The sequence below is a fragment of the Ptychodera flava genome, chromosome 8 (assembly GCF_041260155.1).
Source record: "Ptychodera flava strain L36383 chromosome 8, AS_Pfla_20210202, whole genome shotgun sequence".
NCBI classification, from domain to species: Eukaryota; Metazoa; Hemichordata; class Enteropneusta; family Ptychoderidae; genus Ptychodera; species Ptychodera flava.
Window position 1 is genome coordinate 9100746 of NC_091935.1, and position 23026 is coordinate 9123771.

General features: G+C 37.4%; 1 long non-coding RNA gene across 1 annotated transcript in view; it reads right to left on the minus strand.

The window, feature by feature from the left end:
• Nucleotides 1-23026, minus strand: part of LOC139138408 (uncharacterized) — a 251467-nt gene that overhangs the window by 161399 nt on the left and 67042 nt on the right. The window lies entirely within an intron of this gene.

Genomic DNA, 23026 nt, shown 5'->3' on the forward strand with positions numbered 1-23026 from the left:
ACATGCGAGAGTGTGGTTTATGCAAGACGCTCTTGTAGACACTGCGAAATGTTATTGCGTCTTTCAATATGGGAGAATGAGATTCCCCCCCCCCTTCCATCATACCAAATTGTGATTTTACCACCATTAGAAACAGAATGTCAAGAATATTTTGCATTCTGTTAAATCGGCCGGACTTCCTTACACATTTTTCAAGTTATTGGCAGCACGACTGTACTTTATATTAGCATATTTCACCGAAGCAGTGGCGTGTTATAACATAATTTGACAATTTTTCCAAGGCATTCTGATAAACGAGCCTAGTTGTGCTAGAACTGCAAAATCCCCCTTCCGCGTTTTCTTATATTGTGCCCTCCCTCCCCGAATGCCAATGGTCGATCCCTTACGACTAATCTTTATTACAGCATGCACAGTACTGCCATAAATAATTACCATGTTTTATTCGTTTTCAATGTCACCTCTAGCGACGTTTAGCCTTGACTTTTATACGCATATACACTCCAAATAAGCCGACGAGGACGAGCGAACTCATGAAGAAACCTTGTATCCATGTTATATGACATCAATATCAATTTTTGCACGCAAGCAACAGGCACTTTTGCCGCCATGATTGAAACCTTGCAGTTAGCGTTTGTGATAAGCGTCGCAGTTCTCGAAAAAGCCTTGTTTGATTTGAATGCATTAGACTTGAACGCGGTTGGACAGAATAACTTGCATTCGTTCTGAAAGCTCAACGGTGCAAATATTTGTTCTCATCGGTAAATCCGATGTTACAAAATGCCTGTCTTTCCCCTATTTAACGTTGGCGTACAGTACTTCAACGTCTTTTAAATGTATGTAATATGTAGTATGTCTCTTTAGTGGATTATTTTCAATAAGGGGTGGTTATCGGTTTCGCATTTCATGCCTGTTCATTTCCTCATCTATCTTACTGTACAATTATAAGATTTGCTTTAATTATGCATTTTTTATTGTTCTCCACCTCCGTGACAACCGCTTTGTACTATCAAACATGTATCTCGGATTTTAATATTTAAACATATAAAGATTGGATAAATCAAAGATTCATGTAGGAAAACAGCAGGTGATTTATTGTTTTTAATTATTTTGAAATCATTCTCTCTCTCTCTCTCTCTCTCTCTCTCTCTCTCTCTCTCTCTCTCTCTCTCTCTCTCTCTCTCTCTCTCTCTCTCGTTTTGGATACATTTTTGATACGGTTATTGCTCCATTAAGACTTTATGATCATTTTAAACGTTTGTATGACAATGACCATAGCTGTCTCTGCACATGTACATATCTAAACCTCGTGATGTTTAATAACATAAAGAAACGATTCTTTCTGACAAAAGGAATATAGCGTTGCGTGTGACTGGAATAGACGTGTAATAACTGCAATTGTTAGAAAAGAGGCCATCTTATTGCACGAATCTCTTTAATTCTTGTCACGTAGTTTGTGTTGAATTTTCCCAGTAATCTGCCTACTTCTCCGTCCTAGTTAGACACTTCCGGTGAATTAAATGTATCAATTTATCTTTGTAGAAGCGCTGATGTCGTCTAGGGTAACAGTCTCAACTCAGCAAACGCTGGACGTAATTTACATACACGGTCATGAGCAGGACCTCAGGTTTAGACGAAAAGAGGTCAGCGGAAACTGGTGAATTCTCTCCACAAACGCGTCTATGGTTGTCTAGATTGCATAGGTATAACGATAGAAAATGGTATGCAGAAATTCTGCAAACGTGCTGAGTCTCAGAACGTAGCTTCTTTGTCGGCTAAAAAATATCGATATTAATAAATCATTTCATAACAGCCAATCAACTACCCAATAACCATAGCTTTAGACCGACTCCTTAATTCGCTGTGACAAATCACAATCTACCAATTTAAGCTATATAACCTGCCGACTCGCCGCACATTGCCCAAACAAATTTTGTACAGCGATCTGGCTGACATTTTTTTCGGCTGTTTAAATAGTTTAGCCATAACTCGCTGAAAAGCTTAAAGATTTTTATTCTACCTCTTTCACACACAATTTATATTAAAGAGAGTCGATTGCCTCTGTTATTTTCGATGCCGACCTAGCTTGTAAACGAAATTTAAAACGTTCTAACTGGCCAGTACGCAAAATTAAAACTGTGCTGATGTATCTCTAAACAGAGATCACATTAAAATATATTCAAATTAAGGGAGTCTTCAGTGATTACAAGGCGGTGGGCCGGGGGAATTTCGTGCGCACCTTTACTTGTAAAATGTGACCGTCCCCTATCCTTCAGTTGTGTCTATAATGTGACCCACCCTCTTGTCCGGCATTCTAAAACTTAACCCTCCCCAATCACTGCAGTATTCTTCCCAGGAATAACTTAAAACAGTATCAGCTAAATTACATTACATTTAGTTTTAATTTTCATGTAAGTTACAGACAAAAATTAAAGGGGGAGGGCTGGCGTTTTTGGAGGGAGTGTTACAATTTATCAGACAAGCATTTTTGAAGGGTCATGCATTTGCGGGAGGGTCACCATATTTTGCGCAACGATAAGGCGGCAAGATGTGGCTGATATAGTGCTTCATCCAAAAATATCAAATCATAATACATGAGAGTCTATCAGGCAAACTATTGACAATTCCCCCTACAATAAGCTATATCTGTACATTTATATATATATTTTATAATACGGTAAATTGCTCTGCCATTTAGGTTTTTAGCACTGTTTTACACCGTGAAGATTTCCGAGCTTTATAGGCCATATCTTATAATATATATATATATATATATATATATATATATATATATATATATATATATATATATATATATATATATTATATAAATGTACTTTGCTTGAAGTGGGAAGTATAAATTTGCATGTGTGTGCAAGACATTGGAGTTTGGATTTCCCTGAAATGTTGATTAACTATACAAGTTAGTCTATGACAAAACTATGAATATTTTTTCCAATACAAAAATAGGTAAATCTGTGTATTTATGTATGCTTGATTATTGATATTAATGTACTTGATTAGACTAGGGTGGTTACAAATGGATGTGTGTGCAAGAAATTGGATTTTGGAATTTCACCGAAATGTTGATTCACTATACATGGTAGTCTATGAGAGAACTATGATCAATTTTTTGCCAATATAAAACATAAAACTAACAATATCTGTGCATTTATAAACATTTGATAATTGATATACACTTTGCCATCTGTCCGATATGTTTTCGTCTCTTGTCTTTCATCAGTTTTAACTGTTCAAGGTGTTTAATGTAGTATACCACTGCATCTTCTTTGCTTGTGAAGCTTGTCGATAATGTGTATGTATTTAAAAGAATCAATGTATTTTGTCGGCAATTTCCTATTCAGGAAATATCAAATGGACATTCAAAGGTTTGGCCGTAAAATCATCTTCTGTCAAAAGTGACCCTCCCCTTGGACAGTTTTCTAAAAACCGGCCCTTCCCTAATTCCCAAAGCCCATCCCCTTGTAATTACTGAAGGCTCCCTGTAGGAGACTACGAGCAGTCTACTCAGTTGTTTTATATTAGTTGCAAAGAACCGTATACTGTCTTAACATTCATTTGAAAATACAATCATTTGTTTTCTGACCCATGCTTTCTTTGGATAAAAATTGATAACCCCTGAAATTTAGTGGCTACTAGAGTAGTAATTTGACGCCCCTTTACGACTTACTTTTTATGACAGGCGTCAGAGATTGGCTGGTAACATATGCCGACAAACAAGAGCTGTCCGGTCTAATACTAATTGAAATACTAATTGAAATACTAATTGAAACGTAGTTGCGTCCATATATTCTTTGCTCATGTATGTTCGTATGTACATGCATGCACACGCATACAAACATACAAACATACATACATACATACATACATACATACATACATACATACATACATACATACATACATACATACATACATACATACATACATATGTATTACATACATACATACATACATACATATATACATACATACATACATACATACATACATACATACATACATACATACATACATACATACATACATACATACATACATACATACATACATACATATGTATTACATACATACATACATACATACATACATACATACATACATACATACATACATACATACATACATACATACATACATACATACATACATACATACATACATACAAGCATGCATGCATGCATGCTCTGTAACAGTAACATTACAAAATCTTAAACTGCTTTATTGGCGGCTATATGAGTCAGTGGCATTCATCATGGGACAGCTTCGGCACTCATATTTACATATGTATCGTCTAGCAACGATCGTTGCTGTAACAACTGCTCGAATGCGTGTGTAGATACTGTCTTACAGACCTATCGATACCGACCAATTCAATCATTTGCCACGGACTATGCAGATTACATTCTCAAGTGACATTTCTATCGAGTTGGAATGAAGCCCTCATCACCCAAAGAGCTCTCTGACACATGCACGGGTTATCTGAAGGTAACAAAGTACAAATTCATTGCAACGAACGCTAACGTGTTTGAAATATCAAAATATTTCTCAGACCTAGACAGCAATTGTACAGACCATAAAAATAGGACAGTTCTATATTACTTTTACTAAATATTACACCGAAATCCGAAGATGTCGAAAATTAAACACATTCTGTTGTCTGTATTCAATAGTTCTGTGTTCATATACGATTTGTCTTTAATCGATGGAACAAGAGAAAGTTACTTGTAACAACTTTCAAAAGTTTAATATGTCGATGGAAGCCCTCGAGAGATTGTACACTAGTGTACCTTTAATGGTAAAATTTGCCGACAAGATCCTCTAGTAAATTAAGAGCATCATCGGCCTTTGCAGCCAAAACAGTTATAATTATTTTCTATTTACCATATTTTTACAATATCTTGAGAAGTCAAGCGATTAATTTTATGCATTGAAATGTTCGTTATGACGTTAATGCTATGGGCACACTTAACGACGGGTCGTACGCCGTTTGCTTGTAAATCGGATTGTCGTAAGTATAGGATTTGTGTAACGTAAGAGCTTCATACATGCTACGCCTGCGCAGTCAACGTACGTGCGCTATACAACTCATCAAAAATGTCAAGGAAACTCTGATCTGCTCTGTGATTTTCACGGCCAGGCATGATGATGATGTAAAATAAAAATTGTGGTGTGTTCATTGTTTCTACTCAGGCATCGACATGGATTGTCGGTTCATGATTTCAGCGGAACCATGGAGAACCAATTTCAACAGTGCCCATGGTGAGCCTAGGCGTGTTAGGTCGCGTGGCGTCCGTTAAGGTTTTGTTTTTAGCCCTGCGTCGCTGAAAGTTGAAGAAAATGAAATGAAGCAGAGCAGAGTCTCAGGGTAGCAATAAGAAAGATCAATATTTTATGCCATGCTGGTAATAGAGATAAATCTCAGTATAAGCTCATAACAATGACATCATCACACGTGATCGGGGAGTGTGCAGCATAGGCCTGGTAACGAAATTTTATCATGCATGAGCTGTGCAAATTTGAAACAGTTGTTGTTTCTGGTCTTAAAGGAACAAAGTCGCCATCTCTTTGAATAATTTCGATTATTATGATAGTTTCATGTGAGCGGCTATTCATATTGTTCTGCTCACGTGCCAAATTGTCAGTCGTGAAATCTGCACTCCCTCGCTGTTCGTAGATGTAACAATAAATGCTTCAATGACATAATTTATGGTATATATCAGAAATTATATGTCATCAACATATTGACAAGTTATGTATGACTGCAGCTCTACAGCACGTTTAAGTCAACAAACAACATAATAACTTCTCATATGAAACGAAAATCACAGAAATAATTCAAAAAGCAGAGACTTTGTCCCTTCAAGTAACTCTGAAAAAGGAGAAAAAATATTCTGAAAAACAATTCCCATGAGTGCTAAACAGGTCCAACGCTTTGTCTAAGTACTTGACAAGGTGAACGAAGTCCATCTTGGATATCACTACGGGGAACTGTAGAAGTTAATGCACGCAAAGGGGCTAGTTCAGTAACCGCAAATTTAATACATGTTTTGAAATGTCATGCCAGTCGGGAGAAAACCTCAAATGGGAGAAACCATACCGTGGTTGAGAATGGTGTTAAACGAGTCTGTGTTTTGTCAGGCCATTGTATCCTAGGTGGCCTCGTCTGAATCAAGGCCAGCTAACTAGGGTGTCCGTCATGCTAAACGTAACGCAAAAGAGAACTGCACCATAACGTTATCAGTCGGTGACACGCAAGTATTTTCTTTTCTATTATCTTTTTATTCTTGCAAGATGGCAGAAGCTAGTATCGATGTTTTACTATCTAGGTCTGTACTATCTATTTTGTGTTATCAAAACTCGCTAGTCCATGGTTGTGTCGATAGGATTATGAGACAAGAGGCAACAAGCGAGGATTGTCTCCACCTCCCAAAAAATCATAGGTGGTATCTAGGGAAAAACACATTAACGGGGAATGTTTATAGAAACTTGTGAAGATTTCTTGCCGCAGGTAACCCAAACATCAACAAACAACATTTGATTTTCAGACTTCGGAAGAAGATACGAATCGGCCCCTCTTCCAAAGGAAAAATTATTGATTGTATAAAATTTTCACAATCCTAGATTTTGGAAAACGCAATTGTTAAACTTAAAATGCCGCTGTCAAAGGCCTTTTACGTTTAATTATTCAGGTATTTTTCCAGGATTTTTGTTCTCTCTGAAAAAAATAAATAAATTTCTTCTTCAGCTGCCAAACAATTATCAGGGCTCAATGTGTCAAGACAGCCCGCATTTGTGTCATGGCCAATGACTATGTTATTTTTTGAGGATTAAATTCTAGTTCCTGACTAGAATTCATTTGAACACAATACATTGAATATTGTTGATACAGTGCAGCCTGCTTGCGAGGTTAATCATCTTTACTGCAACATGCTTTTGTTACGAATATATCAGCAAATGTATTTGTTTTTATTGACCAGGACCTCTCCGCAGTGTTTTGAGGTATCATAACAAAAAGGTGGAGCGAGGTTCTATTATAAATGTTTTTGTGAACTTGAAGAACAATAAGGAAAGTATTATCAAAACTTACAGGTATTATCCTCTTGAACAGATGCAATATGATAGTAGATAATTAGAGGAATTGTATGTCGATTTGTCCTGCTTCCTGTAACAACTCTGCATGATTCCAGATTGTTTTTATCAAGAACCATCGCAACATACCTTAGAAACGTGCATTTTCCTTTGCATTGAATGTTTGTTTTAATATTACATAGTGTCGATGTCCTGTGACTGAAATATGAAATAACTGACACTCACATACTTGGTCACAGTAAACTCATCGGAGACCAACGAGAAAAATTCGTGAAGAAAAGTCTTTTCAGGCATACGATTAGTTTCCTATGAAGCAAAGGTAATTTTAACAAGACATCTTTACAAAAGAGAAAGACGGTCAATCCTGAATGGGAAGAGATTTGTGAGTACACGTCAGTTCCCCTGGTGCGGAGAGTGAGGAAAGAGTGTAGACAAATTTACTTTGTACATGTAGGCTTCCATTAGGTACATACACTTTGTTGGCACGGCAAGATTGAACAGTCTTTGTTTTAAGGAAGCATTTCTTGTTGCGTGAACATTGCACAAGTTACGGCCATTGAAATGCGCATATTTCTTTTCAGGTGGCAAATTTGATTTGCAAATGAAGGTTGGGATTAAGTGGGCACTGACCTCGATTTCATTAAAACCTTGAAATGTTCTCTCTCTCTCTCTCTCTCTCTCTCTCTCTCTCTCTCTCTCTCTCTCTCTCTCTCTCTCTTTTATATTTATAAGCCTCTCAGAAAATGGTTCGACAATCCTATTTTCCTATCTGAGTATTGATGCTTCAACAAAAAATTCAATTATACCTTCTCATTGATTTTCATTTTCAACAATGTCTAGCAGATTTCAATAACCCAAACATCGTAGGCATTCTAAAAAATGCATGTTTTTATCACTAGCTTCCTTTGAGTATAGGGGTTCACACTGGAACACAATTCAAGTTTTTGGGTATTGACAGCGCTTGCCGAAGAAAGTGCGCTTATCGCTGAAATGAAGAGACGGAAAAGGAAGACGGATGACCCTTGACCTCGGCAGACAATTCACTGAAAAAGGAGCAATGATCCTGATGCACGCAACAGATAACCTTTGCCGTACTGGAATATATGTAGCCGATTTGACAACATATTAAAATGCGCAGTAAGATATAATAATATTTTGATATAATACCTGCAAATTTTTCGGCAGAACTGACTCATATCTATAATACTTTGACAAAATTTGAATCAATAGAATCGCAAATATGCCCATATATTACAAATGCCACTCGAGCGACTGAGAGTTGTGGCAATAAAGATATCATCTGCAATTTGGCGCCTATAGATGGCGTCGTTCATACCGAATCGTTTCACTACTTGTTGGCTTTTGACAATTCTTGTCGCAATTTGGACTAATTAGTAAACTCGTTCGGCCATCATGCGGGCACTAATATCCGCAAATATCCTTGAAATGGTATCGGAGTGGTGATTAGGAATTGGAGTAGAAGTAGATCATTTTCTCCCGGCGGTGTTAAACATGTACCGTCGACGTGGCAAATGAGCTCGAGCCGGCAGACAACACCTACAGTTCAGTGTACGCTTGGTACATATGGTAATGCTTTCCAGGGAAAGACACTAAGGGTTGTCCGATTGCCCGGGGCAAGTGAAAGTCGCGTTCGGGCAAGTGAACCTCCGATGCCACTTGCCCGACGGGACAAGTGAGAAAATAAATACCTAGAAATCTGATTCACGAGAGCGATTGTCTGGGGAGGGAACACGGACTTAAACAACAAAAATAATCATATTATGTCATTGTGAACATTTCCATAAGATTTTTCATTAAATTGCATGAAGAGTTGATGAAAAGAATCATTTAATCGCTTTCAAAAATGTACTTCAAACAATACCACCGGTTATTATACAGTACGCTGATTTGCATATGAAAAAGCTGTTCAGCTGTGGTTGAGCGTACGTTCACCAAAGTTCATTGCATTGACGGTGAGGTTACAGTGTCTCACAATACGTTGATACGGTAAAAAAAGAAACACACAGCGGTTTTTGTGCTTTGTATGAACGTTTATAATAATGTAAAAATAAAGTCCAGTGGTGAAAAATCACCGCAAAAATGGGACTTTTATTAAAACGTACTCTTCAATGTTAACTTGTTGAGTGACAGTGAGTGGCATCGTGGCAACACCGCATGCACTGAAAGTCATGAGTAAGCAAGCTTTGGTGTCAACGGGTCCAGTCTTTGAATTTTCAATGAACACTGACTTATTTCTCAGGTCAATATGCCAAAAGTTACTTGTCCGTGGCGACCAACCTCTCTTTTTGTGAATTTTCCCATTCTAAAATGACTATCAAGAAGGACTTGGAGCGAGTTTCGACATCGAGAAATTCAGCTTTCAAACACATAGAAAAACACCGACGCCTTAGGTTGTTGGTTTAAATTCTGTTTAGTCTGCGCATGTGCACTAAAGAGACCACCTAGGTTATTAGAAAAATATAGGATACTGGTGTATAGTGCAATGGTAATTCAAACTTCATAGGGCTGGTGTATGATATAAGCGCAGTAAAAACATGACAAGTACATTATTTTTCAGAAGCTTCAAAACATTCCTTTATAGCTACAGATTTTTTTCTTTCTGTATAGATAAGTTAAAACTTTTAACTGCAAAAATACCTTGAAGGTACAGTTGAAATGGCTGTTATTATTTGTACATTAAGCCCCAAGAAAGTAAACATACAAACATTTGAACTGTTAGAATTTTTTCTATGAATATGAAAGCCCCTCTAGCTGTAAATCTTGAAATTTGTCGACCTAAAAAAGGCTTCCTATTTTCTCTGGTTTTCTTTAAATTCTACCCATTTACAGGATATAGTCTTTTACTGCTTTACAAAACCATTCTTTAGTGAATGAAAAATTGGACAAGTATATTTACATTTTAACCATTACTTTGATTTCCCGCCATACTACAAAGAAAACAAAGCATATGTGTCCCAGTTGAAAACATTCAACACTATGCATTGCAATGGACTACTCTGTTGTTTTCGTGAATATTCATGCATATATGCAAGATGTACACAGTTTTTGAAACATTTGCATGGGGTGCCATTTTACGTTTGGGCACACATTTATTATTTTTCTTGTTCAAAATTGCACATGCAGTCTCACTGGGCAGTTAATAATACTTGTATTCCAACCCCTCAAAGAGCACATTCCCAAAACTTGTTTTTGTTGGGAAGTAAAATCACATAAAGAATGCTAAAAGATACAGCTAGTGGGGCTTTAATAATTAATTGAATTTAAATGAGCCATCCAGCACTCTTAGAAGTGTGAGGAGAACCCCATGAGAATGTCTGACACTTTCTCATGATAACATGATAATTTTCAAAATAAAGTGTGTGAAATGAAAAACCAATGTTTTACCTTTTTCAAACACATAAATTGTACAGGGCAAGTGGTTTTCCAATTCGGGCAAGTGAACTGAACCCCCCACTTGCCCGAAGGGCAAGTGGATAAAAAAATAAGTGTCTTTCCCTGGTTTCATCGCACATAAATATCTTCCCTTATCTAAACCAAGCATAGGACAAAAATAGCATCAATATCATTGGAAAATTTATTCATATATCTATGACGCAGATATGAAAACTGGGGCAGGACAACTTTTGACAGCTGTTTATCTAGAATGATCACGGCTCTCCCGAGAGAATCGTTTGAAAAAAGACATCCTGTTTTGCATAAAAAAAACTCACGTTTGTGGTTAAATCGAGGCTTTCAAACGTAATTCAACTATCGTGTATACATCACCAGGAATAGTTTGTTTCTCAAAACGTTACACCTAATGGGAGAACTATTTTTCATGCCGTTCAGTTGATGGCCGGATTATTATCAGACAGAGAATATATATCACACGAAAACGCAAATAGAAAAACATTATTTCATCGCGATCTTGAACTGTTGACTCCACAATCTTCTCAGAAAAGGATAATATACGATGTGCATAGACGAGTAAAGTGGTGTGAGAACAAACAACCGTCTCGATCTTCGGAGCTGTCCCCGACAGTGACCGAAGTAACATCTGGATTTCAGCAGAATACTGTAAAGCGGAGGATGTCATTTTTATTCCAAGTTTATATCATTACTTTCTCTACATTGACTGGTCAGACGTCCTTCTAGCATGATTTTAAATTTCGCATAAAGGCCATCGTTGTACACGTTTGGATTCGTTCAAATATGGACGATAGTTGCTCGTTTAGCTTTGCATGCAATTGCTGACTGCGACATCAAGGTCTACACTGTAAAAATAGCGGACACTAGACGCGTCTTTACGCGTTCAAAATGTACATGTCGGTGTTCAAATTTGAACACCTAGTGTTCATATTGTTAACACCAGTGTTCATAATATTAACAATGATGTTCTAAACCTGAACACTATGTGTTAAAAACGATCTCCTTCAAGTGTTCAAAAACTCAGCATCACAGAAATTTTACAATACTGTGAAACAATTAACAGTCTTTTGTGTTTTTTACTTTACAATGGCTATATTAAATTTACTATTGCCTCACTGTCAGGTAAACGTACACGGATTTTGGTGTAACAAATTTCACACCAAGTGAAAAATATTTCCGGCATACGATTGCTGAAAGCATGTTTTTTCTGAAAAGGAAGTATACAAAATAATTTTACACGTTTATTACGGGTTGAAAATTTAAAAATTAGAAAAGAAAATCAGAAAACCACCATGAACGTTTTAATTTTAACATCAGCGTGCAAGAGGCGTTCTACTTCTAAACACTTGGTGTTCAAGTTTGGTGTCTTTTCCTATCCCATGATGCATCAAACGGAAGTTGCGACATTTTTCTTGTAAGCGCACCCTGAAGTCGTGATCGTGCGGAAACAAGGCCAGAAAGGGTAAGTTTCCACTCCAAAATAGTGAAAGGTATTAGATTTTTGAAGCATCTATATTATCGTCCTTTGAAATTAATTGTATGGTACCTTGAAATAGCTTAACTTCGTGGAGAAACCTTTTTTTTCTTTCGTGGCTGCTATACCAACAACTCGCTGTGACTACGCAGTGTTACTTTTGGCCATAGCCTATCGATCGATCTCACTCGGGTCAAGGGTCATCAAAACACAACTGTAGCGATAACCCTTGACCTGAGCGCGATCGATACGCCTTGCATATTCACAGCTAACACATGTCTTTTAGTAAACACAATCGCATGTAAAACATCAGTTAAACATCGTAGAGTATACAATGTATTGTTTCAGCATATGAGAGTTTGGCTTTTTTATTTTAATCATTTGATGACATGAAATATCAAATATTTTGTAACAGTATTGAAGAGAGGCACTGCCCTTTTCCTTAACCTAATCAGCCCTTGTCTTTCATTTAAAGTTTCATCTCGCCATATTACCAATTGTTGCATTTTTTTCAGGATGTAAAAAGCTGGATCAAACTGAAAATCGAAGAGTTGTTATAGAAGCTGGTGGTACAGATAACGAAGAAGATGAGTGTACAGGTAGCTGTCTGGAAACAAGCTTGAGAACCTCAGTTCATCTCTAATGTAGATTTAAACTTCCAAGGGTCAGTAACTGAATTTTGATAAATTTCTGTATTTTTGTTCTGAAATAATCCAAGCTTTGGTAGCATGCTATGATCAACTAAATTTTGTCGGAGAATAAGCTTTCACAGACGTGTAGTCTCCCTTATTTAAATTAAAGCTGAAAGCGACAGACCATTCAGAGAAAATGTTCACTCTGAATTACTGATTTTTCTGAAATTTTCACTCTGAATTTTCTGTCACTTTCTGCTTCAAATTTTTCATCCCCCTTGCATCTGATGAAGGAGACTTCACGTCTTTGAAAGCTTATGCCCTTGTAACATTTAGTTGATCATAGCCTGCTACCAAACTTAAGATTATTTTGTATTGTAGCTCAACACGTCTATTGTAGCTAGCAACTGGTTTTTAGCTTTGCTGTCAGCTAAGTAGGTGAATGTGTAGCATTGTCCTCAAATTTTTACATCCAAAGGTTTTTCTTCAAAACAGCCTGTACGAATCCTTTAATATTTGGATTACAGGTCCCAAGGGATTACCCTAATCAGATATGTTCAAATTATGATGAAATATGCAAATTTATATTTTTTAGGCTAATTTTGCTATTCTGTGGCAAAAATCTTCTTCTCTTTTACTGCCGTCTTCAATATTTGATAAACATGTCCCTAAAAATGACCTTAGTCAAATTGTGCTAGTTGTGATGAAATATTCAAATTTTTATATTTCATGGCAATTTTTGTCATTTTTGGGTCAAAAAATCTTTAAAAAATCTATTTCAAAACTGCTAACCGAATAGCTTTGATATTTAGGACATAGATCTCTACTGATAGTCTTTTTCAGATTGTTCAAATTATGCAGAAATTTGCAACTTTGTATTTTTAGGACATTAAAGACATTTCAGACATTTTTAAGACATTAGGGATTACCAGAATCGGATATATTCAAGTTATGATGAAATGTACATTTTTTTCATTTTAAGGGTGATTTTTACCATTTTTGGTAAAACAAATTGTATAAAAATTGATAGCAGGGTACTTTATGAATATGTTTTAAATTTCTGAGAAGTATATTTTAAAATGCCACCCATTTATTTCACGGTTTATTTAAAGATATTACAAACAAACAAACCTTTTTGTTTATGAAGGACTTTTTTGGTCAAGGAAATAGGTTAACCCTGCCAAGGACCCACTTTCCCCACTTTCTGCATGTTGTGCCTTACTGTGACACTTTGACAACTTGACATGTTGTGTTTACTTTAGTGTGGACAACTATATACCATGTGCACTAGAGAAGCCTTGACTAACTTCTTTTTTCTTCAAAATTTACAATTGTCTATACAAGAGGAAATGTCTTTAAGAAACCATCTTACAAAAATGGAGTATGCATTTCATACATATACGTCTTTTCAACACAATAAGTATGCCAAAATTTGAGCTTTTTCAGATGATTTTTGTACATTTTAAACAAGTATGAAAATAAAACGTCATCCACAATATGATGATTTTTATTGCTTATGTTTTTGATAGGAAGGTGTTAACACTATTGGTTTTTTCCTCTGACAAACTTTACTTACAAAGTTGCAATGTTTATTTTCCCATTTTACAGTAAATTATTGTATTTTACTCTAGAAATATGTCGTGTTTTTTTAGAATAAAATAATTTTACTGGATATCAATGGTCTGTAATGTTATTTCAAGGCTTGAACACCCCGTGAACGCCCAAAATTAAAGTTGTTCAACAAGCGCGAATCATGTGTTCTAGCCTTTAACACACTTATCGTTGAACGGCGTCCATGCGTTCAAAAAGTGTTACAGCCCTTTGAACGCGTAAAAGCGTTCAATTTTTTGAACACATTTCCCGTGCAACGTGTGTTCAGATAAGGAACACCATGGTGTTCAATATAATGTCTGATGAACACGTAGCGTTCAAAATCTGCACACGTATGTTCAAAAATTGAACGTTGGTTGAACACGTAGTGTTAAATTTCTGAACGTCTAGAGGCGTTCAAAAAGTGTTACAAAAAGGCGTTTAATTGGTGTTCTATCCTTTAACACTTAACTTTACAGTGTACGCATTAGGACAGTTTGTCTCTGACTTAATAAAGATATTTTTTGCAGATATTATCATGATCTTGTGAATTTATGATGATCTCTGGCAAACAAATGATACTTGGTGAATGAAATTTGTCTTTAGAGTGCTGCCATACACCTGCTACACGGCTTAGCTTACAGCGGGATCCTCGTTAAGCAGCCGTACTCACACCTATTGCAAAACATAACATCACTTCCTGTTAGATGTACTTTGAGCTCCAATAGTTCTGATTTTTCGTGTATTTTTCCCGTAATTTTGTTGTTTTGAAAGCGCATTTGCTTTCCTACTTCAAACATCAAGTCGAATTGCCCGGTGACACAGTTCAACACAGCTTGTGTGTGTGTAATATACGATGTTCAATATATTCCTATGGACGACTGAATGTTGGTCAAGATTCGAGTTCATTTGTCAACGATTACATTACATATTTACAAAGTACACTTATGATAGAGTTTGCAAATCTAATAGTTTGCATTTCAACATCCATGGGGAAGAAGTAGAAAATTTACTCGTTTTATTAGAAAAAAATTTTGAAAAAATTATCTGCAATTACAGCTAAGGTCCCTTAAAGTTTATGTACTTTTTTATTAGGACTCCCAGAAGTTCGTTGTTCTATTTGTATTCATGCGTGTATTGCGTAAGCTTTACTTGACTGTAATTGATCTTCAAAAATACATTAATGCATAGCCAAGAAAGGCAAACTTGCCCTGGGCCCCGGGCCAACTTCTCGCCTACGCCTGCGCAACTGAAGATCCAGAGATACGAAAATCGGAAATGGCTCCTGAAGGGCTGGCGAATGACAAAACCATTTCAAACCACGAATTTGAGAATTGCTCAGCCTGGGGGAGGTGATATTTTGAAGGAAAAATATGCAATTCAAATAACTTTCAGTAATGGTTCTACTCCGGAATAAAAAGGACGCGAGGCGTTCTACAGACTCAGTACGCCCGAATAATCACGTGATGCCGGTACAAACAAGCCCACATGTGTACTAACGCGCATGGAAATACACGTACGTTTATGCGCGTTTGCGCACATGGCTTTGTTTCTACCGTGGTCGATTCGAATTCCGGGTTTGGCCTATTGGACCAGACTTTGTCCAAGTCTGTGAATAAAAAATAATTTTGGTGAATGCGACGTAGTAGAGTAATCGCGACTAATTTTTCTGACCGCGATGTATCATAGTTACAGAAGACCGCGATGCAGTTTCGGTGTTCGGAGAATTTCATTTTCGTTCAAAACGTTCAGCAAACAAAAATTGTTTAAGAGTGGAGAGTCGACATTGTCTAGTCTGACCTTTTAATGTGAATATGACATCAGATGTGAATTGCCAAGTGTTTACATATTGATGAATTGCAAAATTTTTTTAATAAATGTTGACGAATTGCCACATCGTACAAAAACGCTACAAAACACGAATGAGAATTTAATTACCGTGAGTAATTGTCGCACACGGTATATATGGACAATTTTATTTATTTTATCAACTTTTTCGGTTTTTATATGTAGCAATCGTACGATAACACTGTTTTGGTCCATTCATTTTTGTTTTGCCGATAGGTCAGTGCGTAAGTTTTGAACAGCTTGAGTTTAATACTCCAGTGTGAAGGTTAGGTTGACATTCGTCCATGCATCATCAGCAAAGTCGTCGTTAACCGAGTGACTGTCCCTGCGTTTCCAATTTCCAATTACCTTAAACAGCTTGCAACGCACCGATAGATTCTAGATTAGACCATCGTCATAAATCAATTTCGTACAACGATTCCTCTCTACAACATTTACGGAGTTGTCAACATACCAGGCATGCAGCCTCGCGTTTTCCTGGATGGATGGTTCGAAAAATTGTTTGGGGCAGGTATACGCACGGTTGTAAATATTCATCTTCCCCGCGTTTATTCGCCTACTTGCACGCTGCTCAAGCTGTGCTGCCAGCGTTCCAGGCAACCCCCAATGAATTACAGTATACAAACTCGCAGTTTCTTCGGCCTGGGGGCGATGGTTTTTTTGGGGGGACGTCAAAAAGTGGCTGACCCCCTCCCCTTACGGGAAAAAGAAAAAACAGGGTGACACCTCCTCCTGCCATGTACGACCTCCAACCACATTTTCTTTAAAATAGTCAAGGATCGGGTTTTTGTCATGCTTTGTATATGAATTGCAGATTTCACCATGATGAGTATACTTTGCAAATAGATTTTCATTTTGAAAAAAATCTAGATATCTCTGATATTGTCCTGATGTATAAAGGTTAGGCTCCGAAGAGCGCGCCGAAAAATGCAACTAAATGATTAAATTTGTGGTCGGTACGATCAATTTATGGCAGTATGGGCCGGTATCTTACAAAAAACCGCAATGATCCCCTCCCTATTGAGCATTTCCAAAACGTGAGCCCCGCCCCAAATCGCCAAAATAAAAAAAACAGGGCGACCCGGACAAATCCACCCCCCCTCACCGGACAATCCACCGCCCCTCTCAGGCCGCAAAAACTGACCAGTCCCTAACTGACCTTATTCCTACTATCCTGCGCTTGTCTTCTTCTTTGTCGGATATCATCTTGCCCGATGTTAAAAAAGTAATCATTGACCGGTCTTTCCTGACATGTACGCCTGACATCGTTACGATCATAATCTTCTAATAATCTCATCTTTTATCTCGCATAATCCCCCTGGACGTTCCGCCTATTTGCGGCGTTGTAATTATCATGCTCTATTCCTCTCATAAAATAATGAATGTTCCAGTCGAGGGACCGCTGTCAGTTTAATCAGAGCTATGGTCTGCGTTCAGCGTCCCCTAAAATGACTTGTTTCGTTCGGCGAATCAACTGTACGCTGCATGAGAAAAAAGTAAATAAAGTACAACGCAGGGATACTCGTCATCAAGGAAGGACGAGCCATTACACTACATTTCCATGTTTTGTGATCATGCGTCGGATCCTGAGGCCATAATATCGAGACAAGGGCACCTCGACTCAATCAATCTTCGGTTGATCTTTTGCAACCGCTTTAATGCAAGTGAACCCTGAACTGCGCTGGAAATTAGAAGTCGATAGATAAAACGGGATAATGCACGGCGTGGCACTGATGACTCGAATATGAGTACGGGATAGGACAAATAATAGTTATAGCAGATAGCTTAAAACTGCATATACGAATTAGTCAACTGAACATGACACCATGTTAAAATTTCTTATGTAACGAAAGGTCATCGTCCGTCAGCTCATAACTTTCCTATTTCGACAGGAAACTCCTTTAGATTTTACCTTTATGGATCAAGACGAAAATAATCGAGTCTATCGTCAGTAATATAATACCAAATGTTTCATTATGTGCAACTGTGGGAGTCTGCAATCAGCAGACATGACTCTCTCTCTGACTACTCTAGCCATAGCAACGAGCTAATTGCACCCATCCTGTGCACCTAAAAACTGCTTACCAGTTCTTAATAGAACTGTAACGTCTCCAATACATTAAACTGTCTTTTGTAAAAAATTGAAAAAGGAGATAACGGCGGACATAACGACAAGTGCAAATGAAATATGATTACGTCCTCCAATGATTTATATTTAAATCGGCCTGCATTTATGTTCGAAGGGTGTGGATACTATTTTGACATCAAACTTAGAAACATTCTTGTTAAGATCCAAGACGGTAGGTAAAAAAGCGAAAGTTCTGATGAACTCTCACGTTGTCGTGCACACAAACATTAAAGGGAGGTTGTCGGAACTGGGCGCACAGGTCGTATGGGATCCATACGGCCAATGCAAACACTGTAACCAAGGTACGTTGGAAATTGATGAAAGTTAAAACATGTTTGACATAATGCACACCGTAAAATTTAAGTGTTGCAGCTATGTGTTGACGTGATGCATCTAGATATCGTGCTTTGCGCAGCGATATGAGTGCATAGAATACAGCGTAAACAAGAAAGTCGCACAGGCGCACTTCCGACGACATCCTCCCTTTAAACTGATACAGGAGTAATTCTTTACCGTGGGCTTTGCTGTACCCTTGATCGGTTTCACTCTTTCACATCGAAATTTGTTTATTTCATAGGAAAACAGGTTAAGGTTAGCTCATTTTTGACTGATTGTCGGAGAAAAAGAAGATGGCGGCCAGGACATCGAAAAGGAACAATATTATCTTTGGATTGATGGTCAATGTACAAACTTGGATTGCGACAAAAAACAGGAAGAACATTCGACCTACTTCTATATCAGATCAAAATCATTATGGAGAACAAAACACCATATATCATCTTTCCGACACACTCCTTTCAAGATCTTATGATCAATCGCAAATTTTAGTCATACTTTAGAAGTAAGCTGATTTAATGTGTCTTATTTCATTCTCGAATGCAATGGGTGGGCATGATACTCCCCCTATTTAATGTTACCTGAGTGTCTTATGTTTCTTTGCTGCTTTTGGTGTTTTGTGTATGATATGTATGAGTAACAACTACAGCATATATATATATATATATATATATATATATATATATATATATATAATATATATATATATATATATATATATATATATATATATATATATATATATATATGAAAGGATTCTTAGCCTTACACTCTCATTTATATGTTTGGGACGTATAAGTGATTCTGTTTTTCTATTTGTATATGTAGGTTAAAATTTGATAAATAATATTTGTTTTGGTGGCGACATTTATCAAATTTTAACACCACCTACAATTAGAATGGTACGTCCCGAAGATATAAAAGAGAGTGTAGGACTAAGAATCCTTTCACTTCTGTCTGATGATTGCATGATGAATGAAACTTAAGTTACAGATATTATTACTTTGTACTTGAAGTAATGTATTTTACTATTTATAACACTCTGCTTTCCGCATCGAGCACTGTAACTTTCCACTAAGACATCTGTATACTTTGAGATCTATCTATCTATCTATCTATCTATCTATCTATCTATCTATCTATCTATCTATCTATCTATCTATCTATCTATCTATCTATCTATATATCTATATATATATATATATATATATATATATATATATATATATATATATATATATATATATATATATATATAGACTGTGAAGTAGGATGTCTATACTAGACAGCGGGTAGACATTTTTAGTTTGCAGAGTATACACCCGGGACAGATTTTTATGCTCTGGAAAGCCTTGCAATGTATGTAGCCCATTCAGACGCATTTTGAAATCTTCCAGATATGACCATCTTGTTTTCATAAAAATAGAGTGTTACCATTGAATTAGACCAGAGAATGGCGGGCTATTGTGAATTTCAAAACACGAGAGTAAATTTACAGCAATTGCCTTTCGTTACTTCACAGGGGGAAGAAATAAGTCCTCTGGGGTGTGGAGGGAGGGTTTTTTGTGCAACGGTTTACCATATTTGATTTTATTAATTTTGACTGTGATATTTCAAATAAAGAGTTCAACTCCAAACCGTCTGACTGCTTTCTTTATCCTTATTTTACTACGTGTGGTGTTGACTCAATCAATTAATCCGCTGATACGGACAGCGGATTAGCAAGTTGATAATGTTTTCGGAGCAATTAGTGGTATATACACAAGCTGGAGAGGAGATAAGGACTTGTCGGTAATGTATAAAGCAGTCAGACGGTGTGGAATCGAAATCTTTATTTGAAATACCGCAGTGAAAATTAATAAAATTACTTGTAGTAATAAAGAAAGCAGTCATGCCGGTTTGGAGTTGAACTCTTTATTTGAAATATCACGGTCAAAATTAATAAAATCAAATATGGTAAACCGTTGCACAAAAAAACCCTCCCTCCCTACCCAAGGGGACTTATTTCTTCCCCCTGTGGTTACTTCTAAAATTTGAGGTGACCTATATTTCCCTTTTGATTATGAAAGAAAACAGCTTGAAGACAGACATCGTGAGCAAAGTATAAGCGAAAGCTTAAAATCTCATTTTGGAGGCGCCGACTATCTTAAATCCACACACAAAATAAATATATATGTTTCTCTGTACACAGTATTAGGTATTATGGTTCTTCGGAATGGGGATTTATATATTTTGCGGGTTTTTCATAATATATATATATATATATATTAATATATATATTTTATATATATATATATATATATATATATATATATATATATATATATACATATATATATATATATATATATTGAGAGAAAATCCTGCAAAGAGATAGAGTCTACATTCAACAATTACAGAATTGATCCATGTCAGTTTTTTCTCCGAAATGATTAAAATTATTAAAAATGTAAAGAAAGATGTTTTGCAATCGATGTTGAAAAATGCCTAACGCTGTCTTTTGTTCGCTGTTATTGATGCAAAAAGCAATCGTTAATCGTTTGTGATCTCGCAAACTCATTTCTGTAAATGTCGTAATATGCTCGAACCGAGTGATAAATTGTCAAAACGCAACATCGACAGTCCAGATATCAATTTGTCAATGACGTCATCCTTTTCTTATTTTCTGACAGCGCCACCGGAGGGACAAATTCAGAAAGATTGCGCCGATTGCCTTACGTCGGATGAATGCCTATACTATATTGACGGTCAGGATGCAAAAATTGATGTACGGCCGGCCGACAGGGACTCGCGATGACGTCTTTCTCAGACACACGAGACATCATCGCCCTTCAAAATTTATGAATCGTCGGATGAATACGTCCATAGCTTTACATTCCAGCAAATCCACGACTGGCACGCCCCATGACCATACACAGTGCAAGAATATACCTCGCAAGACTTCCTGATCGACAACTGCAAAATTATACACATTTTCCACGCACAGATCCATAGGCGCTTGGCACATTGCTTGGATAATAATCGTATTTGATATGTAGAATGTCTATATACGACTTGATTTATTCAATAAAAGAATCACCGTACGTGATATTAGTGTAGGCCTATAGGCCTACATGTTGACTGGCATTATACCTATGGCTGCCTGGCTCGGGCCCGGCGAACGCACTGCATAATCATCAATGTGTAGAATGTCTACATGACTTGATTATTTAATAAAGAATAGCGGTACGTGATATTACTGTACATGTCGGCTAGCTTAACCGAGCAGCTGTAGAGCTCTGCAGGGCTTGGACCCGGCTTGGGCCCGTTGTCCACTGCTGCACAGACAGGAAGGAAAGGTGAGAAAGCTTTTCACCACCCGATTTCATAAATCAGCGAAATTCACGAACTCTGAGCGTTTCCGGTGATAAAAACTGGTCAACGGTCAGATGGTTGCATAAACTATCGATCGACTGGCCTCTTTTGCCTAAAATCATACCTTACCCTATGCTACTGGCGTGAAATCGTCCTGGAATCGGCTGGGCACACCAACCCAGCGCCGGCCATTTTGAATCAGCTGCATGCGATGTACGCGTCTGCATACAACCCTTGGCAGATGACGTATTGTTTTTAAATTGCTCTTCTCTCATTGGACGCGTACATTGCATGCAGCTGATTCAAAATGGCCGGCGCTGGGTTGGTGTGCCCGGCCGATTCCAGGACGATTTCACGCCAGTAGCATAGGGTAAGGTATGATTTTAGGCAAAAGAGGCCAGTCGATCGATAGTTTATGCAACCATCTGACCGTTGACCAGTTTTTATCACCGGAAACGCTCAGAGTTCGTGAATTTCGCTGATTTATGAAATCGGGTGGTGAAAAGCTTTCTCACCTTTCCTTCCTGTCTGTGCAGCAGTGGACAACGGGCCCAAGCCGGGTCCAAGCCCTGCAGAGCTCTACAGCTGCTCGGTTAAGCTAGCCGACATGTACAGTAATATCACGTACCGTTATTCTTTATTAAATAATCAAGTCATGTAGACATTCTACACATTGATGATTATGCAGTGCGTTCGCCGGGCCCGAGCCAGGCAGCCATAGGTATAATGCCAGTCAACATGTAGGCCTATAGGCCTACACTAATATCACGTACGGCGATTCTTTTATTGGATAATCAAGTCGTATATAGACATTCTACATATTGATTACGATTATTATCCCAGCAATGTGCCAAGCGCCTGTGCACAGATCACTGTCAATGTTATAGTTATGCACTTTACTAATGGAATCGGTCGAAACACACACGGGACGGAATCTGCGGTCAAATGAGTCTTCCACAGTACATGACCGTATTTCTGAACGTCGTCTTTTGGGGAGTTCGAACGTTTTAAATTCAACATTAACAGTACATGTGATTCCAAAACTCCATTGTATGTGACTACGTTCGCCGATATGCACAAGGCACTACACTATTTGAAAGTTTTTAAAAATAAAACCCGGCGGGA